The following is a 7868-nucleotide window of genomic DNA, read 5'->3' on the forward strand; positions in this document are numbered from 1 at the left end:
ACAAATCACAAGGAAAATGCTAAGAGGATACTGATCAAGTGAGACACCCAGCTGGTCTACACAGATAGAAATGCCAGTGTTTCTATATCAGAAACATTTAAATTGTTCTGTCTCTTTTATACTTAGTAAAAATCTATGATAACTTTGACAGTTAATACTAAAATTCTTTTTTTGAAGATATTCTAAATCAGCCCACATGTGGCTGCTTAGAGTAAAGAATGGAGAAAGAAGGGAATTTCTTGTTTCTGATAATTCCTGAGTTCTTCCTTTCTTTTCCTTTTCCTCCCCCCTCCCCTGAGAATCCACTATGTATCTGCTCAGATACAGGGGCATTTGACATTTTGGCATCTCTGGGCCACACTGGAAGGAGAAGAGATGTCTTGGGCCATACTTTAAATACATTGTGACACATAATCACACACACAAAAAACCTCATAATGTTTTAAGCAAATTTACAATTTTGTGTTGGGCCACATTCAGAGCCATCCTGAGCTGCATGCAGTCCACAGGCTGCAAGTTGGCATCCCTGCTGGAACATGATGTCACTGCAGGTCCAAGGATGCATGGATGTAAACAGAATCATACTTGCTCATAAGACAGCAGCAAACTGAAGCTTAGCCTTTATCCCCATCACTACGCAACACATATATTGCACATGGAGCCCATTACTTAGAGAGGTATGCAGTGGTGCTGTTGGTCGCCATGGGTAAGATGTTTGAAGACAAAGATGATTGATACTAGAACCTATGTGCATGAAGGAGTAAATGACATACATGTTCCTGGTAAGAGTCATAGGTCAAATTCTATAAAAACTTTTGGATGAAAACAGTTTCTCCCAAACTTCCCTTAAGGAAGAAATAACAAAATCCCAATGGGTTAAAAGTTTCTAATTACTGCCTCTGCTCATATCGAGCCTGTTACTTGGGAGGATGTGAAAACCAGGCCCGTGGGACCTGGTACTGGCCTGGAGAAAAAAGAATGAAAAAAAAGAATTTAATTACAGAAGACAGATAATCTAGATTTTAATGACTTGCTCTGCTTTCTTAGCAGCTGCTTTGTATATAACAACGGTTTATCCTGTTTTTCTCACTGAGGAGGGGAAAATCAAGTTAATTATCCTCTCCTCTGGTATATTAAATCCTTATTCCTCAAGTGTGTGAAGCTGGGGCTTAGATACAGAATAAAGAGGCAGTGGAGATGACAGGGAAATTAATATTCCATATATATTTATACATATATATTTGTGTGGACATAGACATGGAGTGCAGGTTTCTTGTAGTGCCAAGAATCCATTGCTCCGAAGTTATTCACTGCTCAGTCTAAGGCATTTGTTTATTTACAAAGTGAGAAGCCAGCTTCCCCCAGGTCAGTTACACTAGGAGCTGGTGTTCCAGTGCTAACATGAAGAAACTCAGTGTCAGGAACTGGAGCATAACAGTATCTGGGAGAAAGGTAAATGCAAAAACCACCTCAGTAGTGTGGGTTTAATACCCAGAAAAACCATATAAGAATGGCTTTTCTGAAGCCTGGAATCTTTGGCATCGTTTGGGGGGAGGGGACAAAATTTCCACACCAATACTTCAAAAGATGTGAGAGATGAGTTAATTGTGTTCTTTTCCACCTTAATTGTTATGCATAGCTAACATATACATAGCAGCTCTAACCAATATACATAGCAATTCAAAGAAAGAAAGAAAAAACCAGAATGAACATAAAGAATTGAACAGAAATTGGAGAGGAGTTTACTCGTAGGTCAGTAGTTCAAAACATATTCAAGCAAGAGTTAGCAATAAAGGTTCTTGTAAGCAGACTCTTCTAAAATTGTGACACAGATAGTTCCCTTTCTTTTCCTGCTTTCTCCCACCTGATAGCTGCTTCTTCCTCTTTGTTTCTAATCCAGGCAACTATTCTCTGGAGCCCTTTTCTTTCTTCCATGTCACATTAGATGTTGAGAATTTTTTCCCAAGAGCTTCCCCTGAAGCCTTCTTCTACTTGCCCTCTAGGCACAGGACACGACTTTCACCTTTACCAGACTTTCACAATGCCTTGGGCTGTGGAAAGCCATGTTCAACAAACTAACTCATGACTAGGGAGCAAAAATATAACTAACTGTCCTGTAAAGGACACTGAAGGACACACAAAGTCATTCGTCGACCGCAGTAGGATGAAAATGAAAAAATGAACCTTTCCATTCCAGGCAAGACCATGCTCGTAAAAAATTAAAGTGGGTACACTGTCTGTCTGTTGAAATACTTCAGGATCTGGAACTGCAGACTTAGCATTAACCTTCATTTAATGAAAATCAGTCCATGTGGAAAGTGGGAAGCAGGGGTGGAATTTGACACAAGTCTCTCTGTTGTGTTAGAAGGCAGTGTTTTCAATCAGCAGGTGTGGTCTTCTTGGTCTGTTCTTACAAGACCTTCTGGCTGCTGTCCAGGCTGCTCATAAGCTGCACCTGTCAGACACCAAAGTCTTCCATCTACCCCTCACAGAGAAAATAAATAAGAATGTTTTGGCTCTTTCATTCTTTTATGAGTTTCAATTTAAAATGTTTGTTTTATCCACACAGAGGCCCAGACTTCTTTCAGAGAACAAACTCATTATCAGTGTCAGAACTCGCAAAACCTGCTGTTGGGTCTGAAACACACACAAGCTTACCTATCAGCTTCCACCCCCTCGCTCACCCTCCCACTTTCAACCTGCTTCCAGTATACACCCAGCCTCTCACAGAGACTTGGCAGTGGCTGGCTTTTTATATTACTGTAGTTCAAACAGAGCAGAACAACAAACAAAGAATCTCTTTTTTCCACACACAACCGTCAGTGAGGAAAATTATTCCCCTAGTAGGCACACCCCAAAACCATCAGTAAAGAAGGTAGGATAAGGATAATAAATTACTGCTCATAAGCCCACACTCCCCACCACGCAGAAACTTTCCTCTCTCTTGCTGAGTAGCTTCTTTTCTTACTGAAGACTTTCTTTTGTCAGTAAGTTTTCCCACTGCATTCCAAAGAAGCCACAATCAGACATTAAAAAGGAGATACTATAGAAGGTATAAAGAAGGTTTAAAGAATAAAATGAACAATGAAAAATGCATTTCTATGAGTAAAAATCCTTAATTTTGCCTGTAATACAAGATCTGGAAGCAACCATCCACAGTTTCACAGAAAACAAATGTCCAACATACAGTGTGAGTTCATTTTCCAATTCAAACAGATCAATAGGAGTAAGATTCATCCTTATAGCCTTTGGACAGAGTTGACCAGCAGGCTTTTTTTTCCTTCTTGTGATATCATCTAATAAAGATTTCTAGCTCCTGATAAGTATTCCAAAATCAGTGGATAAGACCTCCAGGCAAATTCATCTGTCATATACATGGAAAGATATTTTGGGGCCTTCTATTAAATATGATGCTGGGATGTTGGCACCATGTCAAGCTTTCTGGCTTCTGCCTTAAAGTCCCTACCTTTGGTCATACTCTAATTTGAGCAATTCAGTGACTGAGAAAGATTAAAGCCTACCTTTTTCTTATTGTGAGTGGATCAGGCAACAAGCCATGCAATTATCTCACCAACAAACAGACTCAGTAATTATAACCAAGCACTCTAAAGGATTTAGTTAACACTTTTCATCTAGAGAAGGAAAAGTCCCAAAACTTCTTAGATAGTGTCAGACCTTGTATTTATATATCATATTAAATGAATGGAAAACTGTAATTAGTGTTGTTGCTTGTCATGAAATTAATCTGCATCACCTAGCCTTGCTTTGAATTCACCATACACAAATGACCTTTATGTTGGAGATTTAGACACAATGTATTCATCAAATTAGAAACAGACTTTCATTAAACTCTAGGCACAAAAAGATTTTCTATGCATTGTGCATTTCAAGTCTGTGAGGTCATTGCAGACAAAACTAGTTGTTTTTTTCTGAACAGAATCCTATTATAACAGTCAAGTGACAGAGATCAAAAAGAAAAGGTAACTATCTGTATATTTGAAAATGTCAAAAAAATTAGTAAATCATTACTTCTGAGTAGATTAAGAGAGGGATCATATCACAGCCACTCAGAAATGCATTATAGAATTTAAAATATACCTATTTAAAGACTGATTTTGTACTTATTAAATGTTAATGACTGAGGTAAACTGAGGGTGCCTTCTAAATAAAAGCTGAATGATCTGGCTGGTGAAACATGGGTGCGTGAAAGGCAGTGCGCTGGGAGGCTGGGATGGGTGAGCGGAGGAGAAGCAATTTAATGTGCGCACAGCCACACCTGTTCTGTGCTCCACCACACTTATAAAAGTCAAGTCAGAAACATCCACATTTTTTGTGCTTTCATTGCAGTTAATTTTCAAAAATTCAAGCACAATGGCTTAACATTTTCAAATACAGTTCTCCACTCATCAACAAGAGTGTATAGTTATGATCACATATCACCTAGTTCACATTATTTTATTCTGCTTCAAATAAGGAATCATCAACAAAATAAAAGTTTTGTCATGGTTTAAAAATATTAATAAGCCTAATATTTTCCTTTCAAAAGCATTAAAAGTTTTCACCTGTTTTCCAACCATATAAAATATAACATACAGGGTCATTCATGGTACAAAAAAAGAAAAAAAAACAATATTATAGGTTATCTTTATAATTATAAGTACTTACTCTCACCTTTGTTTTCATTTCCGAGCCTGTCAGATCATGCACATTGTGTAGCTGAATGATAATGTACAGCCTCTTATAATCCAACATTCTTGTCTGGCTCAGAGAGCTTGTACCTCCCTAGTAGCTCAACAAAATCTTATTTGTCTCATCTAATGAAAGCATTTCAAGCCAAACCCTCCAGCCACAAAATGTGTAGTTCCTCTGAGCTGTAGATATTTCAGTACAATAATTCCTTTAGTAAAAACAGAAAGAAAAGGACAGCTCTTCCCTAGTCCTATTTTTCCTTTGCTGCTGATGGATCAAAGATAGGAAGCTGTAAGTCTAGCAAAGCCTTGGTAGACTGGATTAAGAATGAATACTTTAATATTATTTTTGGTTATGAAAATTTGGATCCCAAAGTCTATAGAAGCAACATCATCTTCATCATCATCATATTTTACACACTAATAATACAACTATAAGAGGTCTGTCTGGAAGGTATCCAGCCATGTAATATGAACAATAGAGACTTTTATTGAAGAAGATACAAGATACAAGAAACACTGTACATAGGACAATGATGCCTCAGTCTCTTTCAAAGTAGCACCTCGGGACCTCACACAGTTTTCTCAGAATCTCTTCCACGGTTCAAAACACTCTGCAAACTCTTTTGTTGGAATTGCCATCAGCTGTCTCACCCCTTTTTCCTGAATCTCATCGATGGTCTGAAATCTCTTCCCTTTCAAAGGCGATTTATGTTTTTGGAAAAACCAGAAGTCACAGAACAACAAATCTGGGCTGTAAGTGTGCTAATTGATGTGGGTGATTTGATTTTTTGCTGAAAAACTCGGCAGGCCTTCTAGACTGTGGATCACTTCTAACTGTTTCCTGGCCATCTTTGAAGCATCTGTGCCACAATTTTACTTGTACTGCATTCATTACGTCATCCCCAAAAGCCTTCTGAATCATTTGAATAGTTTCTGCAGAGGACTGTTCAAGCTTAATGCAATATTTGATGCAGATTCTCTGTTCTATTCATCCAGTCATTTTGAATGTGACAGCCACACAGTACACATGCTCACTCAACAGTGTCTACTGCTGCTACTGACTAGCACAGTGAAGTTGTCGTTGTTCACGCATTCTCGTTCCAGTCCACTCTCCTTGGCTGCTGGCTTATGTTGTTGTCATGCAAACCTTCCCCTTTATATAAACAATGGCTGGGCTTTTTCTGGACAGATCTCATACATAATGCATAATAACATTTTAAATATGATTCTGTTTGAATTTGTATAAAAGTGCTAGATAACAAATATATCTACTTATCAATAAATAGTTCATCTCTACACCTAATATTTTCTTTATTTTAACATATAATAGAATAATTATAAAAGAGATAAGCAAGAGAAAGAAAATATTTCCTCATAACTAATTTTATTCCTATTGGATTACTTGTCATTTGTAAAATTATATAAAATATATATTTATCACCAATTGGTATATGGAAATATAAAAACTTTCTGCTTTTATGTTCTCTTTGTCCCATAGTAGCCATGGATTTAAATGACACTAACTTCCTGCTGAGTTCAACACTGGGGATTTTGGCCAGGGTGTGAAGTGTGATGATACTACCAGTGAGGAGGTCAACTATCACAAATGACAAAATGCTACCCATTGCTCTCCAAGGGAGTGAAAGGAGTAAAAATACTGATCTGTAATAACTTCTGAAAGCCATTAACTATTCTCTGTTAGTGTCTTTCATTTCAAGCATTAGCCAAATCCCTTCAAGGTGAGAAGCTTTTTGTGGGGAGAGGAAAGTGCCTTTTTAGTCTCACACTTGTATTCTTCTAAAAAAACCCAGCTGCTTTTTCCATAAAGAGAGTCTTGCAAACATTTTCTGCATCCTAGCTTGGTCATTTCTAGTTCTTCTGTAGCCATGTACTGAATGCCATCAGACTTGCTCTTCTCTCCTTACATTGTCATAGATTCATAGTGGGCATGGCAGCACAATTTTGAACAACATAAAACTCATTAGCCAGGTGAGTTACTGGGTTTTTAACTTACATCAGTAAATTAAAAGATTATTTCTCTCCATATCACATAGGTTAGGATTAGTGTAGAAATGACACTGTGGAGGTACATAGATGATGATAGATAGAAGATAGACAGATAATAGATGATAGATAGATAAAATAGATAAGATAGATGTGCTAATGTTCAACATTATTTAATCAGGTAGCTCTGCTGAATGCTGGAGACACAATGGTAAATGAAGATTAGAATTGCATTTTAAAGTACTTCAGGTTAACTCCTAAATGATCTTTAAACCCTCCAGGAAACTAATGTTATCAGTGGAAATGCAGATATTTTCAGATTTGACCTTAAGGCCATACTGGAGAAGAAAGTCAAATCAAGGCTTATATCAAGTCCCCTTGCTTTTTGAAAAGTCGGCAAATTCTGCACTCTATAAACATTGCAGCAGTAAAATCCTGGCAAAAACTTTGCCTCTTATAACTTACTGTCTTCGTTTGCTGACTCTTCATCCAATTCCTTCCTCTTGTTCCACTTGCTCCTACTGCTGTCTTCTTAAATATCAAATCCTTACTTCGTTTGAAACTTGCAGGATGTCTCCATTCACTTATCCTTTGAAACTCAATGACAGAAAAAGAGCATATTTTGTTCTATCCTAAAATAATTTGTTTAAGTAAATCACAAACCCGTGATTAAATTAAGTCAAGAAGAAGCACTTGTCTATTTCCTTATTTATAGACATATTTATAATTAAAAATATAATTTACCTTAAGAGGCTTCTAATGCCTCAGTTTTGTTCCATCTGCCAAATCAGTTTATTAATTGCCCAATAAGACTTGAAGGAAATAAAGAAGAAGCAATAAGCAAAAAGCATTAGGCACCAAATCCTTTCTCCTTTTCCTTTTTGTTCTGATGTTTTAGAACACTGTGGGTGTGCATTTGATAACTGAATAGCAAACACATCAAAGACCACAACATTTGAGTAATCTGATTAATTGGCCACCTTTTGAGAAGAGAGCTGGCTACTCTTGTGGGTAAGCTCTCCTGGACTTCAGAGAAAGAAGGACAGAAATCTTGGAGACCATGGATTTGCTCTGACATTTAACCTAATGCTCAGAGCAAAGCAAAAGCTTGACACAATATGAATGTTTAACCCATAACTAAGGAAAGCAGGAAATCAAAGGGTGTATAAAGTT

General features: G+C 37.3%; 1 long non-coding RNA gene across 1 annotated transcript; it reads right to left on the bottom strand.

Moving 5' to 3' along the window:
* Positions 1 to 299: 299 nt before the first annotated feature.
* LOC118498714 lies at positions 300 to 2653 on the bottom strand. Its single transcript, XR_004901183.1, has 2 exons — positions 2287 to 2653; positions 300 to 964 (listed from the first exon to the last, which is right to left on the bottom strand). It is a non-coding gene; the product is annotated as an uncharacterized LOC118498714 (long non-coding RNA).
* Between the last annotated feature and the right edge of the window lie 5215 nt (positions 2654 to 7868).

The sequence above is a fragment of the Phyllostomus discolor genome, chromosome 2, assembly GCF_004126475.2.
Source record: "Phyllostomus discolor isolate MPI-MPIP mPhyDis1 chromosome 2, mPhyDis1.pri.v3, whole genome shotgun sequence".
In the NCBI taxonomy this organism is placed as follows: domain Eukaryota; kingdom Metazoa; phylum Chordata; class Mammalia; order Chiroptera; family Phyllostomidae; genus Phyllostomus; species Phyllostomus discolor.